General features: G+C 40.9%; 1 long non-coding RNA gene across 8 annotated transcripts in view; it reads right to left on the reverse strand.

Annotated features, from left to right (window-relative positions):
* The window catches only part of LOC137217021 (uncharacterized), an 87,284-nt gene that overhangs the window by 6,796 nt on the left and 63,777 nt on the right, over positions 1 to 16,711 (reverse strand). For 4 of the 8 annotated variants that reach the window (XR_010939986.1, XR_010939977.1, XR_010939978.1 and 1 more), the window contains one exon: positions 12,181 to 12,348. The exons of 2 other annotated variants lie outside the window; for them this stretch is intronic. This is a non-coding gene — a long non-coding RNA (uncharacterized lncRNA). Of the gene's footprint in view, positions 1 to 6,736; positions 10,894 to 12,180; positions 12,349 to 16,711 lie in introns of those variants that run through there. 2 more of the 8 variants (XR_010939980.1, XR_010939988.1) reach the window with 2 other exon arrangements.

Below are 16,711 nucleotides of genomic sequence, written 5' to 3' on the forward strand. Positions count from 1 at the left end.
CATATGGTAGTTCTACTTTTAGTTTTTTAAGGAAACGCCATACTGTTTTCAATAGTGGCTGTATCAATTTACATTCCCACCAACAGTGCAGGAGGGTTCCCTTTTCACCACACCCTTTCCAGCATTTATTGTTTCTAGATTTTTTGATAATGGCCATTCTGACCAGTGTGAGGTGATACCTCATTGTAGTTTTGATTTGCATTTCTCTAATACTTAGTGATGTTGAGCATCTTTTCATGTGCCTCTTGGCCATCTGTATGTCTTCTTTGGTGAAATGTCTATTTAGGTCTTCCGCCCATTTTTTGACTGGATTGTTTGTTTTTTTGATATTGAGCTCCATGAGCTGTCTGTATATTTTGGAGATTAATCCTTTGCCTGAGGGTTGTCTTTTTGCCTTGTTTATGGTTTCCTTTGCTGTGCAAAAGCTTTTAAGCTTAATTAACTCCCATTTGTTTATTTTTGTTTTTATTTCCATTACTCTAGGAGGTGGGTCAAAAAAGATCTTGCTGTGGTTTATGTCAAAGAGTGTTTTTCCTGTGTTTTCCTCTAAGAGTTTATTTTTGTGTGTGGTGTTAGGTAGTGTTCTAATTTCATTCTTTTACATGTAGCTGTCCAGTTTTCCCAGCACCACTTATTGAAGAGGCTGTCCTTTCTCCACTGTACATTCCTGCCTCCTTTATCAAAGATAAGGTGACCATATGTGCGTGGGTTTATCTCTGGGCTTTCTATCCTGTTCCATTGATCTATATTTCTGTTTTTGTGCCAGTACCGTACTGTCTTGATTACTGTAGCTTTGTGGTATAGTTTGAAGTCAGGGAGCCTGATTCCTGCAACTCTGTTTTTCTTTCTCAAGATTGCTTTGGCTATTCAGGGTCTTTAGTGTTTCCATATGAATTGTAAATTTTTTTGTTCTAATTCTGTGAAGAATGCCATTGGTAGTTTGATAGGGATTGCATTGAATCTGTAGATTGCTTTGGGTAGTATAGTCATTTTCACAGTATTGATTCTTCCAATCCAAGAACATGGTATATTTCTCCATCTGTTTGTCATCTTTGATTTCTTTCATTAGTGTTTTATAGTTTTCTGAATACAAGTCTTTCTCCTCCTTAGGCAGGTTTATTCCTAGGTATTTTATTCTTTTTGTTGCAATGGTAAATGGGAGTGCTTCCTTAATTTCTCTTTCTGATTTTTCATTGTTGGTGTATAGGAATGCCAGAGATTTCTGTGCATTAATTTTGTATCCTGCAAACTTACCAAATTCTTTGATTAGTTCTAATAGTTTTCTGGTGGCATCTTTAGGATTTTCTATGCATAGCATCATGTCATCTGCAAAGAGTGACAGTTTTACTTCTTCTTTTCCAATTTGGATTCCTTTTATTTCTTTTTCTTCTCTGATTGCCGTGGCTAGGACTTCCAAAACTATGTTGAATAAGAGTGGTGAAAGTGGACATCCTTGTCTTGTTCCTGATCTTAGTGGAAATGCTTTCAGTTTTTCACCATTGAGTATGATGCTTGCTGTGGGTTTGTCGTATATGGCCTTTATTATGTTGAGGTAGGTTCCCTCTATGCCCATTTTCTGGAGAGTTTTTAATCATAAATGGGTGTTGAATTTTGTCAAAAGCTTTTTCTGCATCTATTGAGATGATCATATGGTTTTTCTTCTTCAATTTGTTAATATGGTGTATCACATTGATTGATTTGCGTATATTGAAGAATCCTTGCATCCCTGGGATAAATCCCACTTGATCATAGTGTATGATCCTTTAAATGTGCTGTTGGATTCTGTTTGCCAGTATTTTGTTCAGGATTTTTGCATGTATGTTCATCAGTCATATTGGTCTATAATTTTCTTTTTTTGTGATATCTTTTTCTGGTTTTGGTATCAGGGTGATGGTGGCTTCGTAGAATGAATTTGGGAGTGTCTCTCCCTCTGCAATTTTTTGGAAGAGTTTGAGAAGGATTGGTGTTAGCCCTACTCTAAATGTTTGATAGAATTCGCCTGTGAAGCCATCTGGACATTGTTTGGCTCCCTTAGAAAAGCACAGGTCCTTTAGGGGGACAGTCTGTTTATATTTTCTAAACAGATAGGTCTATTTATATTTTCTATATTTTCTAATTCTTCCTGGTTTAGTCTTGGAAAATTGTACCTTTCCAAGAATTTGCCCATTTCTTCGTGGTTGTCCATTTTATTGGCATATAGTTGTTTGTAGTAGTCTCTTATAATCCTTTGTATTTCTGCAGTGTCAGTTGTGATGTCTCCTTTTTCCTTTCTAACTTTAATGATTTGCATCCTCTCCCTTTTTTTCTTGATGATTTAAACATTCACCATTCATTCAACAGGCTCCGCTGGAAACATAATGATGAGTAAGACAGTCCTGCAGAACTGAGTGGGAGAAACCAACAAGGCAAAAGGCCATTTCAATCAGGGTGATGAGTGCTAAGATGTCAGAAGCATGGGATGCTGGGGTGCACTGAGGAGGAGGAGGTCAGACTCCGGGACCACTTCCCCTACAGGATTACAGGGTTGGGGGAGGATGGGGTGTGGGGAGGGGCTGAGTGTTCTAGATAGAGGAAAAAGCTACTGCAAAGGCTGGAGGTGAGAGAGGCTGGCTCATTGGGGAACAGCTACTAGTTTATTATGGCTGGAACCTGAGAGAGGAGCAGAGTGAGATAAGCCTGGAGAGGCAGACAGGTGCCCGACCATGAAGGGCCTTGTACACCAGGGCAAGGGTTTGGATCTTATCCTGAGAGTAATGAGAAGCTATTGAAGGGTTTTAAGCATATTCGCCATGTAACCGGCTTTGCCTTCTAGAAAGATCTCTTTGGATCAATGTGTAGAGTGGAATGAGAAGGACACAGCCTGGGGCAGACGAGGTAGAAAGATGAACTAAAGAAGGAACCATGAGGACAGAGAGAAGTGGAGGGTTCAAGAGACATCTAGGATAAAATGGAGCAGATACGGGGACTGATCGGATGACCTCAGCTGACTATTTGGGAATAACTCAGGTATTAGCATCATTCCTTCATTTGAGATGAGCCACAGAGGCTGAAGAAGGTTAAATGATTTGTACGAGGTCCCAGAGCCGGAAAGAATCTGATCAGGACTCTGTCTTTCCATCCTGACATCTCCTGTTCACTCCTCCCGAGTATGCTGTTAGCCGAGTTCCTTGATCTTTATGTGTAAATCCCCTTTCAGGAATTCAAATCCTGTTTCTCCATTGACAGCTTTGCAGCATGTAAAGGTGTGAAGCCTTAGTTTATCTGAGTTTTTAATTGGTTGTCAATGTCCTAAGGCTTTACACCTTTGAGCTTCGAGATATTCTTTTCCCAAAAAGAGAAAAAAAAAGATATTCTTTTCCTTCCATTCCACTTAGTGTTTTTTTTCTGCACAAATCTTTTATTTATTTATTTTTTAAACATCTTTATTGGAGTATAATTGCTTTACAATGGTGTGTTAGTTTCTGCTGTATAACAAAGTGAATCAGCTATACATATACATATGTCCCCATACCTCCTCCCTTTTGCGTCTCCCTGCCACCCTCCCTATCCCACCCCTCTAGGTGGTCACAAAGCACCGAGCTGATCTCCCTGTGCTATGCGGCTGCTTCCCACTAACTATCTATTTTACATTTGGTAGTGTATATATGTCCATGCCACTCTCTCACTTCGTCCCAGTTTACCCTTCCCCTTCCACTTAGTGTTTAAACAGCAATCTGGAAGCAAACCTTTCCATCCCAGGGAGGCTCAAATGAAGAGTCCGGGGCTCAGAAAGAGTGAGCCCAAGTCCGAGGCTTGGCCACTAATTAGCTGTGCGATAGAATGAGTCACTTTCTACAAACTCATAGCTGAAAACTCAGGGGAAGAGAATGAACAAATGCATAGTCACTCGGATTCAACAACTTTAGAATCTCTTAAAGTAAGTATACCTTCAAATTGTGAAAAGCCACTCTCTTGTGAATCTGTTTGGTAAAGTGAGTTTCTGACCCCATATGATGCTCATAGGTATTAGGGATTTTCCCTAAAACTCAACTGTTTGCTCACCAGGGAGTATGCCCCTGCTCTGTACTTGCTGAGCACGGTGTTATCAGACTTAAACTGCCGACCAAAATGCACGGGTATGTTTGGTTTTCTCTCAGACACTTGTACTGCTAAGACTTTCTTTTTTGGTGGGGGGAGGTGCGGTTTTCTGTTATAAAACCAGCAGGAAGAGGGAAAATGAATGAAGAAGGTGAATTTACAGTTTATGGAAAAAGCCCACCATGCACTATGCCTATCCTGAGGCATGGAGGACACGGTAAAGGAGCAGTGTCTGTGAGGGGCAGGGCCCTGCACCCCAACCGTGAGATGACAAAACTATTCTTGCTTCAAACCCCACAAGCTAGGGGAGCCCGTGAGTGAAAAGGGGCCTTTGTCGGTGCCAGCTCAGCTGGGACCAGGATCCGGCAGGGCTGCAGCTCCTGCTCAGCAGGAGGGATGGAGCCCTGATACTCCACGCCACTCCCAGGGGCTCCGGGTCACAGGCCTGTGCAGTGACCCCCTTGGGATGTGCAAGAAAGATCAAGTCCTGAGACCCCGGCACTCCTGCCGGTCCCCTGCCCCTCCCGTGGCTTCCACGAACAGCAGTAGGTGCTGGGCCTGAGGACCCTGTGCTCTTCACCCCAGGGCTTTTGGCTCCTGTAGGCAGATGACACCCCTGTGTGGGTGCTTCTCTTCGGTGAGCACCCACAGCCTGGTCTGGCTGTGACACGGCGGTCTAGGAGGCCAGGGACAGGACGAGTCACTCCCTGTGTGTGTGTGTGTGGGGGGGGGGCGAGGCCTCACGGTGGGGGGGACGCAGTCCCTCCTTGTATCCGCCATCACAGCACCACAAGCATCACAGGCGGCCGTGGGAGCAGAAACCTCCCGGGAGGCCCTGCAGAGGAGCCAAAGAGACAGGAAGAGGATGGGAAGGCCCTCTGTAGACAGGCCCTGGGCAGGTAGAAGAGAAGCGCCACTGATGGTGAGAAGAGGGATTCCAAAGGCCTCGTGATTCAGTCAACAAACACCTACCTGTGCAGACACCATGGGGGTCACAAACTTGAAGAAGATCTGGACCGTCCCCCTGAAGGGCCTGTGCTTTTCTAGGGGAGCCAAACAATGTCCACACATCTCAGTGCAACCAGGAGAGCCTGTGGGGGGAGCAGGGGCAGCAGATGCAGAAGAGAAGGCTTCCCGGAGGTGGTGAGCTGGGGGCCGGGCTGTAAAGGAGAGCTCTGGACTGGTCTTCAGGGAGTGTGCCCTGCCATACCCGGCAGGAACTGAAAACCTCTTCCAGCTGTTGTGGCCTTGGGTCCCTCCCCCGTCCCCCCTGACCCTGATGATGGATCTGCAAAGGGAAAAGACGTGGTCACTTCTGCTGACTAACAAGGGGTAGGGTGGGGAAAGAGCACCTTTCCTTAAGGAAATCTGTTATCATTGCCCAAGTGTCTTCCCCTCTAGACCATGAGCTAGGGCAAGCCACGAGTCTTGGGCACCTGTCAATCCCCAGCCCCTAACACAACTCCCAGTATATAGTAGGTGCTTAGTACATGCTCAGTGAATGACTGAATAGCTAGGGTCTGGAACATTTGTCCTGTAATTTCAAGTGGACAACCCAGCTTTTTCATGACCTGAGAAGACACTTGTTTTCCTATAAAAAAAACTGTCTGGGGCTTCCCTGGTGGCGCAGTGGTTGAGAATCTGCCTGCCAATGCAGGGGACACGGGTTCGAGCCCTGGTCTGGGAAGATCCCACATGCCGTGGAGCAACTAGGCCCGTGAGCCACAATTACTGAGCCTGCGCGTCTGGAGCCTGTGCTCCGCAACAAGAGAGGCCGCGATAGTGAGAGGTCCGTGCACCGCGATGAAGAGTGGCCCCCGCTCGCCACAACTAGAGAAAGCCCTCGCACAGAAACGAAGACCCAACACAGCCTTAAAAAAACAAAAACAAAAACAAAAACCTCGAAGTGACTATGCTGGTGAGAAGCCCTTACTCTGTAAAAAAGTACTGTTTCTAGTGTCCTCCATAATTCAAGGTGTTTAAAAAAAAAAAAACCTGTCTGCCTGGGAGCATTTGATTTTGCTGTAGGCAAAGGAGCTGACCTGTTAGTCACCCTTTTCACCACAGGACTTCCATCAAATCCCCCAGGTCTGCCCTCAGGCTAGGACAACTTCCTCTTTCTTCCCCAACCCCAAGACAGGCTTTTCTTATAGCCAAGGACCCTCTGAGGCCTCAGGTGCACTTTAACACACACCCTGTGAAGACAACATCCTGCCTTTACCGCCCTCACTCAGTCAGGGGACGCTGCCATCTTTTGAAACTCAAGTTGGAAGCCTTTCATGAGAGAAGCCTGCACACTGTGCCCCCTCCTGCCTCTCTTGGCTGCACAGTTGAGTGAGTCATTCATTATATTACAGGTAAATATGCTTGAGTCATAGAGATGTTTCATGTGCAGCCTTTTCTCCCAAATAGATGGTGAGCTTCTTGTTGCCAGAGATGGTAGCACCTGCTTTTCTGTCCCCAGGAATGTCTCCCCAAAGGTAGTGCACACAGGTGTGCAGTAAACACTTGCGGATTGAGGAGAAGGCAGAGAACTGATCTGGACCTTTCAGGGGTCCTCAAGCCCCAGACATTCACTTTGTCTATGACTGGTTAACTAACCTTCAGCTCTCAAGTTGCCCCAGAACCTGGATAGGCAAGACGCAATCCTGTTTCAACTTCGGACTACAGATCGGGAAATCCTCGTTATAGGCCTGACTCTGCCGCTAACTAGCGTGCACTTTGGTAAGCCAGTTAGCTGCTTTTGGCCTCAGTTTGCGCAATTAAAAAAATAGGGAGACTGCTACTTCTGGCTAAGATGATGTGGTAGAAATTGTATGTACTCTCCTGCATGAAACAACCAAAAAAAAAAAGCCAGACAATATGAAGCAACAATTTTCAAGACACTATATATTAGGCAACAAAGGACAGTGATCCCAGAGAGATGGAAAGCAAACAAGAAGAGCCCTGTGAATGACCAGCTTATTTGTAAAACAACTTTATTGAGATATAATTCATATACCATACACATTATAATAATTATAATTCACATTCATCCATTTCAAGTGTACGATTCAATGGTTTTTAGTATATTCACAGACATGTGTGACCATCACCAATTTCAGAATGCTTTCCTCACCTCAGAAAGAAATCCTATACCCTTTAGTTTTCTATTCCCTATTCCGTCCAGCCCTAAGCCACTATTAATCTACTTTCTGTCTATAGATTTCTTTATTCTGGACATTTCAAATAAATGGAATCTTATAATATGTGGTCTTTTGTAACTGGCTTCTTTGACTCAGTATAATGTTTTCCAAGATGAATCCATGTTGTATCATGTATCAGTAAGCACTTTGCTCCTTTTACGGCCAAATAATATTCCATTGTATGGATATAGCACATTGTATTTATACATTCATCAGTTGATGGACATTTGGGTTGTTTTCACCTTTTGGTTATTATGAATAATGCTGCTATAAGAAGTTTTTGTTTGTTTGTTTGTTTTTGTTTTGTTTTGTTTGCAGTACGCGGGCCTCTCACTGTTGTGGCCTCTCCCGTTGCGGAGCACAGGCTCCGGACGCACAGGCTCAGCGGCCATGGCTCACGGGCCCAGCCGCTCCGCGGCATGTGGGATCTTCCCGGACCGGGGCACGAACCCGTGTCCCCTGCATCGGCAGGCGGACTCTCTACCACTGCGCCACCAGGGAAGCCCACAAGTTTGGTTTTTTTCTGTGGACATATATTTTCCTTTCTCTTGGAAGGAAGATATTCTTCAATTCTTAGAAGAGAATTGTTGGATTATATAGTAACTCTATGTTTAAACTTTTCAGGAACTACCAGACTGTTTTCCAAAGTGGCATTTTACATACCCACCAACAATGTACAAGAGTTCTGATTTCTCCGCATCCTCGTCAATACTTGCTAGTATCTGGCTTTTTTATTATAGCCATCCGAGTGGGTATGAAGTGGTATGAAGTTCATTGTGGTTTTGATTTGCATTTCCCTGATGATGTTGAGAAACTTTTCATATGCTTATTGGCCATTTTGTATATCTTCCTTGGGGAAATAATCATTTCATATCCTTTGCCCATTTTTTAATTGGGTTATTTATGTTTTTATTATCAAGTTGTAAAAATTCTTTATATAGTCTAGATACAATCCCCTCATCAGATTACTGATTTGCAAATATTTTCTCCCATCCTGTGGGCTGTCTTTGCACTTTCATGAATGTCCTTTGAAGCACAAAAGTGTTCTATTTTGATGAGGTCCAATTTATCTATTTTTCTCTTTTGTTTTTCATCCTTTTGGTGCCATAAATAAGAAACCTTTGCCAAATCTAAGGTCATGAAGATTTACCCCTACGTTTTCTTATAAGAGTTTTATAGTTTTAGCTCTTATATTTAAGTTTTTGATCAATTTAAAGTTGATTTTTGTATATGGTGTGGGGCATGGTCCAACTTCATTCTTTTACATGTGGTTATCCAGTCGTCTCAGCATTATTTTTTGAAATAACTATTCTTTCACCATTGAATGAACTTGGCACTCTTGTCAAAAATCAGTTGACCATAGACACATGGGTTTATTTCTGGAGTCTCAATTTTATTCCATTGATTTATATGTCTATCTCTATGCCATTTCCACACTATCTTGACTATCATTGCTTTGTAGTAAATTTTGAAATTGGGAAGTGAGAATCCTCCTCCTTTGTTCTTCTTTTTCAAGATTGCTTTGGCTATTCTGGGTCACTTACAATTCCATATGAATTTTACAATCAGCTTGCCATTTTCTAAAGAGAAGCCAGCTGAGATTCTTATAGGGATTGCATCAAATCATAGATCAATTTGGGAAGTATTACCATCTTAACAATATGAAGTCTTCCAATCCATGAGCATGGAATGTGTTCCATTTAGATCATTAATTTCTTTCAACAGTGTCTTATAATTTTCAGAGTATGTTTTACACTCCTTCTCTTAGCTTTATTCCTAAGTATTTTATTCTTTTCGATGCTACTGTAAATGGAATTGCTTTTGTAATCTTGGATTGTTCATTGTAAGTATACAGATCCACAATTGATTATTGTATATTGATCCTGTATTCTGCAACCTTGCTGAACTTTTTAATTAGTTATAATAGGTGTTTTGTTTTCTTTGTGGATTCCTTGAGATTTTCTACATAAAAGATCTTGTCATCTGCAAATAGAGATAATTTTACTTTTCCCTTTCCAGTGTGGATGTCTTTTATTTCTTTCTGTGGCCTAAGTGCCCTGGATAGAACTCCAATAAAATGTTGGGCTGCAGAGATTGTTTTGTTCCTAATTTTAAGGGTATAAAGCACCTATGCTTTCACCATTAAGTATGATGTTAGCTGTGGGTTTTTCATAGAAGTCCTTTGTTAAGTTGAGGAAGTTCTCTTCCATCCCTAGTTTATTGAGTGTTTCTGTCATGAAAGGTTGTTGGATTTTGTCATATGCTTTTTTGCATCTATTGAGATGATCATGTGATTTTGTTTTTTATTCAATTATTATGATGTATTACATTAACTTACTTTCAGATGTTAAACAGACTGCTTATTCCTAGGATAAATCCCACTTCTCATAGTGCATAATTCTTTTTATATGTTGTTGGATTCACTTTGCTAAGGATTTTTGCACCTATGTTCATAAGAGATAATAATCTGTAGTTTTCTTTCCTTGTGATGTCTTTGGTTTTGGTATGAGGGTAATATTAGCCCCATAGAATGAACTGGGAAGTGTTCCAGTCTCTTCTATTTTTGGAAGAGTTGGTGAAGAGAAGAGTTAGTATTAGTTCTTTAAATGTTTGTTAGAATTCAGTGGTGAACCGTCTGGACCTGGGGTTTTCTTTGTGGGCAGTTTTGTTTAAAATTACTAATTCAGGCTTGTCACTTGTTATAGATCTATTCATACTGTTTTTTTTTCTTCTTGAGTCAATTTCAGTAGTTTGTGTCTCTCTAGAAATTTGTCCATTTCATCTAATTTATTGGTATATAATTGTTCATAGAATTCCCACATAATCCTTTTTTATTCCTGTAAAGTCAGTAGTAATATCCCCTCTTTCATTTCTGATTCTAGAAATTTGAGTCTTCTTTTTTTCTTAGTCAATCTAACTAAAGTTTTGCCAATTTTGTTGATCTTTTCCAAGAACCAGCTTTTGGTTTCACTGATTTTCTTGATTGTTTTTTCTATTATCTAGTCCAATAATTTCCACTCTGATCTTTATCATTTCCTTCTGGCTTGCTTTAGGTTTAGTTTGCCCTTCTTTTCCCAGCGTCTTAAGGTGGAAGATTTGACCCAACTTAGTGCCTTCAGAAAGTTTCCAGGATAGGACATGGGGAAGGGGAGCTGAGGCAGAGCTTGGAAGACTCCCTGGGTTGCGGACACCAATCTCAGAGTTCAGGGAGCCAAGTCAGGTAGAGCTTATACATTTTGTCCTGTTTTTTGGTTCTTTAAAGTAAGAGGGTAAATCCAGTCTCTGTTACTTGGTCGAACGGAAATTGTGCAAAATCTTCTTAAGTATCAATAGAAAGCTTTATTTAAATCTCAGAATGGCCTCTCCAAAAAGAAAGAAAGAGAGAATGAGAGGATCAAAGGAGGGGAGGGGCAAGCATTTGTGGTGTTGGGCAACAGAGACAAGGCTGGTGCGGTCATCAGGTGGTCGAAGCCATCAGATACACAAGGTTCCAAGTTACAAAAAGAAAATGTATTGTTCTTCTCTCCTTGTTGAGATATAGTATATACACACATAAGACTATTTTCTTAGATTTAGAAAGTCACTGGTGCAGGTTAATGTTGTATAATTGTTCATTTTCTCTTATTTTATTCTGTAGTTGGGAGGAGTAGAAAGAAAAGGATGGAGGAAAAAAGAAAGAATCTGTTCTTCATTCTTTAGGTTTTTTGTTTTTTAGAAGCCCAGGGGAATCTTATCAACACTGATACCACCCCAGAGTTCATCCCCCAAAAAGTGATATCCACTGATATCCAACTTTTATCCTACCTTCTACATATATATTTGTCAGCATTTGTTCAAGTTAAAAATAAAAGTTTACTTTCAGTAAATAAGCTTAACTATGAACAGATTTCTCATTGGTAAATAACACCAAGTAAAGTCTTTCCTTATATTATTTGGTTTTGTTTTGGCCCACCTTACCTTTGAAAGCCATCACTTTCTATCACTGGGTAAGCCTATTGTGAATTCCTTTATTGGTATCTAATATAATAAAGCAGAAACTAACACACCATTGTAAGGCAATTATACTCCAATAAAGATGTTAATAAATAAATAAATAAAAATTAAAAAATTAAAATGTCAAGTTAAAACAATTTTCGTAAAGAGAGAGATAGACATCTAGCCTCTGGAATCTGGTTACTAAATATGGGGTCTGTGTATCAACAGCATGAGCAACACCTGAAAGCTTTGTGGATATGCAGAATCTCAGGCCCTCCCCGGACCTTCATAGTCACATTTTAACAAGGTTCCCAGGAAATTCCTATGCACGTTAAACTTTTAGATGCATACTGCTCTAAAAAGCACCATTATCAAAAAAAACCCCAGTGACGATCCAGGTTGGCCTAGAGGCCCATGTAATGTTGAAGAGCAACATTTTGGTTTAGAGAGCCATATGGGAAGAAGCTGGGCTTCACCTAAGGTGGGACCAGGCTTAAGTCACCAATTTGGGACTACTGCAGGTAAACGGAACAGGACAGAAAGGGTTGGGCTGGGGTGCAGCCTAGAACTCACAGAGGCTGAGACACAGAGAAAGACCTAGAGAGGCAAAGATGGAATGGTGGCGGTGGAAAAACGAATCAGGGAAACTCTAATTCCAGAAGGATACAAATACTATAATATCATTTATATGGATTTTAAGAACATGTAATACAATTACTATATATATATATATATATATATATATATATATATATATAGTAATTGCACGTGTGTGTGTGTGTGTGTAGGCATACATGGGAATGATACACATAAATGTAGCATACATATAAAGACATGTATGGGAATGATAGCACATCTAGGGTAGTGGTTACCTCTTGGAAGGTGTATTAGTTATTGTGTAGTATAATAAATTACCCCCAAAACTTAGCTGCTTAAAACATACTTTCAGGAATCCAGGCGTGGCTTAGCTGGGTCTTCTGCTTCAGGGCCTCTCGCAAGCCCGCAGTCAAGGCGCTGGCCAGGGATGTCACCTCATCCGAAGGCTCTACTGGGAAGGGTCTGCTTCCAAGTTCAGTCACATGGTTGTTGGCAGGATTCCATTTTTCACAGACTGTTGGACAAAGGATTCAGTTCCTCATAAGCTGTTGGCTGCAGGCCTCCTTGAGTCTCTGGCATGTGGGTCTCCCTACAGAGCATCTCGCAACATGGCATCAAGCTTCATCAGAGTAAGTAAGAGGGCAAGAGAGAGTGCCAGCAGTACGGAAGTCACAGTCTTTTGTAGCTTAATCACAGAAGTCCCATCCCAACAGCCCAACACCTTTGTCATATTCTACGCATTAGAATCAAGTCACTAAGTCCAACCTAGATAGAGATTTCTCCAAAGAAGACATACAGATGGCCAAGAGGCACATGAAAAGATGCTCAACATCATTAACTATTAGAGAAATGCAAATCGAAACTACAGTGAGGTAACACCTCACACCAGTCAGAATGGCCATCATCAAAAGGTCTATAAATAATAAATGCTGGAGAGGGTGTGGAGAAAAGGGAACCCTCCTACACTATGGTGGGAATGTAAACTGGTACAGCCACTATGGAAAACAGTCTGGAGGTTCCTTAAAAAACTAAAAATAGAGTTACCATATGATCCAGCAATCCCACTCCTGGGCATATATCCGGAAAAGAGCAAAACCCTAATTCGAAAAGATACATGCGCGCCTATGTTTATAGCAGCACTACTCACAATAACAAAGACATGGACACCTAAGTGTTCATCGACAGAGGAATGGATGAAGAAGATGTGGTGCATATGTGTGTACACACACACACGCACACAGATGCACACACACATATACAATGGAATATTACTCAGCTGTAAGAAAGAATGAAATATCGCCATTTGTAGCAACATGGATGGACCTAGAGATTATCATACTAAGTGAAAGAGGTCAGGCAGAGAAAGACAAATATTATATAATATCACTTATATGTGGAATCTAAAAAATTAATACAAATCAACTTATTTACAAACAGAAATGGACTCAAAGACATAGAAAACAAACCTATGGTTACCAAAGGGGAAAGGGGAGGGGGAGGGATAAATTAGGAGTATGGGATTAGCAGATACACATCATTGTATATAAAATAGATAAACAAGGATTTACTGTATAGCACAGGGAACTATATTAAATATCTTGTAATAACCTATAATGGAAAAGAATCTGAAGCTGTACACCTAAAACTAACACAATACTGTAGATCAACTACAGTTAAATAAATGAAATGTTTTTTAAAAAAGAAGTGCACCAGGGATTATAGTAGCTGTTGTGGTGAAAAATTCATTTTCACAACCCTTAGGAAGTTCCAGGTGAGGTTGGAAACTCTCAGCATTATTAGTGTCCAATAAGGGTGTTAATCGTACACATGCTCAGAATGCAGATTTTCTTCCCAACATCAGTACACTTTATGATTGCTCTACTCATGATCCATATAACAGAATAAATTCCTTCACTTTAGGACCAACTGTTAATAGCCTTTGGGGCAAGACGAAGATGACAGCTGTGTGCTCGTTCTGTACAACTCGGAATGGTATCTTGTCCATAAGCAGGAAATTCAGTTCAACTAAGCAAACCTGGAACAAATGCCAAGTATAGCACTCGGCTCCAGTTACCACTGCCGTATTCTCTCTCCCTTTCTTAAGAAAACACGTCTGTGGCTCCATCACAGGGCTCTTAAGAATTGGCACCTCTTGCTTGCCCCTTGGGCCCAGGAGCACAGAACATGCCATGGTGGAAAGGTTGCAGGCCCATGCTGTTGCTGTTTGCAATTACTTTAATTCCCCAAAATAATCCCTTGACTTTCAACTTCTCAGAAGGGAAACTGAAAAGATGAGGAGAGGGCAGGAACACACATAACCACATTGTCTCACATTATGCTTATTACCTCAAGCCCATTTTCTTCGCAAAGTGAAGCTTTTGCAGAATTCATAAAGGAGGGCCTTAAACAGACTCTGAAAGAGTTTTAAAGTACTTCTTAAAAATTACCCAAAATAGGATTTACCAAATGTTCAAAAGTAATTATGATGAATCACAATTGTAAAGAAACAGTTTTCTGTCTTTATTACAAAGTTATTTTTAAAGTGTTTCTTCATGAATCATACAAAATAACTGATTGCAACATAAACTGTCATTTTTATAACTATTTCTGAAAGAGGGAAACTCTGGTTTAAAAAAAGGCAACCAATATTTTAATTGAAAAAACTAATTTCTGCACAGTAAAAGAAATGACACAATAATGAGACAATGCATCCCCAAGTGTAAATTATATCATTATTTAAAGTTACTATTCTTACATTTTGGTGCAATTCTAATCCATAGTAAACCTCTAAACCCTCTTGGTAAAATGGCAAATCCTTCAGGATTATTCCATTCTTTCAGGATCAGAGCAACACTGTATCTTAATTTTTGAAACTGGAACCCTTTTTTTTTTAAACAGAGAGACATATTGATGATAGAGTCTATGAATTCTCTGTCCAGACAGGTTCCTATTCGGAGTGAAGTAAGGAGCACTGAATACTTTCACAGGAACTGACACCGCATACCATTCCTTTGTTTTTTAAAAAAATGGAGGTATTTTAGTAAAAAAGTGTGATCTCTATTCTCAGGTCCTTCTGTTCTCATCACTACCATGAACATCAATAACTGGTCGTACTGACACTTCTATTCTCAAGACACAATGTTCTGAATGGAGTGGAGGGCATTTGGTACTTACAGAACTGTACTGAGATGCTCTCGATACTAGACCCTTCCCCATGTCAGCTGTTCCTGCCATCATGACAGTTGGCATTTCTGAAAGCACCCATCAAGTTGTATGATAACATAAATTACATGTCTGTATTTCCCATTAGACTGTGAACTTCCTGAGGGAAGGGATAGGCCTTTTTAAAAAAAGTATTATCTTTAATATTTTCTAATACAGTGCCTCAAATGATCATAAAGATAACAATGATAATAACTCTTAGTGAGCACTTACTACGTACCGGGCCCTATATTCTAAGCACTTGATGTGATTAACTCAACTAATCCTCACAATGACTCTATGTGGGAGGTACTATCCCCATTTTACAAACGAGGAAACAACAGGTTGAGTAACTTGTCCAAGACGATACAGCTAACTTAGCTGCAGAGGCAGGACTGGAACCCACACAGTCCAGCTCCAGAGTAGCCTTTCAAAGATATTGCCCTGGGAAGCTTCTATTGCTCAAAACCTTTTGCAATTCCTTCTTCGGAATTGTTTTCAGAGCCAGTTTATGAATCGCAGAAGAAAAGTAGTCAGTACATTGTGATCACAGCTCATTTTTAAATAGACAGTGTTATTGAGTTTGATAAATACCTGATTTGCCCAACATGTTTCCGAATAACATCTGTTTGCCAAAAATCACATTCTCCAGCAAAAGAAGAAAGATTTGCTATCGTTGAAGATGGTCCAAGAATATGATGCAGAGACTTTTTTCAGTTAACAAACATTTACTGAGCAACTGCTTGGCCCCAGGGATACAAAGTCAAACAAGACATCTTCCCTACCTTCAGATAAGGGAGACACACAATCCAGTGTGATAGGTGCTTTGATAGATGTAAGCACAGGATGCTCAGGGAGCCCAGAAGAAGAGCATCAAACCCAGACTTGAGGGTGAGGGCCGGCTCCCTGGAGGAGGAGGTGAGGTCTAATTTTAGTCCCAAAAGACAAGTAGTTGTGGCCACACCAATAGAACAAGGGCTCGGGCTCTCAAGATGGCTACACTAACTGGGAGATTATGTCTTCGGATGGGTACACCCTCTCAGGTTTATTTTTAGAAGATAACAATCTTACTACTTTTAAGTTCACACCTGGTACTCAAGTTGGTTTTGCTTTTAAATGAAACCTGGAAACATGTGTGGATGGCAGTTTGAACGTTGCCTAATTTTAAATGTTTGCGTGTTGTTTGCTTTTGTTAGTGAGCCATTTACAGTTCTTCAAGTTTCCCTGAAGAATTTTGCTGATGGAGTAAACAGAAAACAAACCAATATCTAAGGAAGTCCCTGTTGTCATAGTCTATTTGTATATGGTGGGCACATGATGATGATTTGTTTAACAGAGTAAGGAGTCAATCCTTAATACTGATTCTCCCTAATTGAAGCAAAATAGTTGGGTTCCTTTATTTCCTATGAGCCAAGGTAGGACAGGATACCCCACACATGGAGAGAAGTGGATGCTCTGGCAGAAGCTTATACTTTTCTTAATATATCAACTTGGAAAACAGTAGCTTTGAACACTGAGCAGTGGGACACGTGGCGATCCAAGAAGGGCTTTCTCTCGTTTTGTGGCTTATCTGCCCTTAAAAACCAAACTACCCCAGGATCACACAAAATTGTCCTCAGAGAGGGGAAAGGGGGCTTGGGAGGTGGGTTAAGCACTGTCCACCATGGGTGGGCTCG

The sequence above is a fragment of the Pseudorca crassidens genome, chromosome X (assembly GCF_039906515.1).
Source record: "Pseudorca crassidens isolate mPseCra1 chromosome X, mPseCra1.hap1, whole genome shotgun sequence".
Lineage (NCBI taxonomy): Eukaryota > Metazoa > Chordata > Mammalia > Artiodactyla > Delphinidae > Pseudorca > Pseudorca crassidens.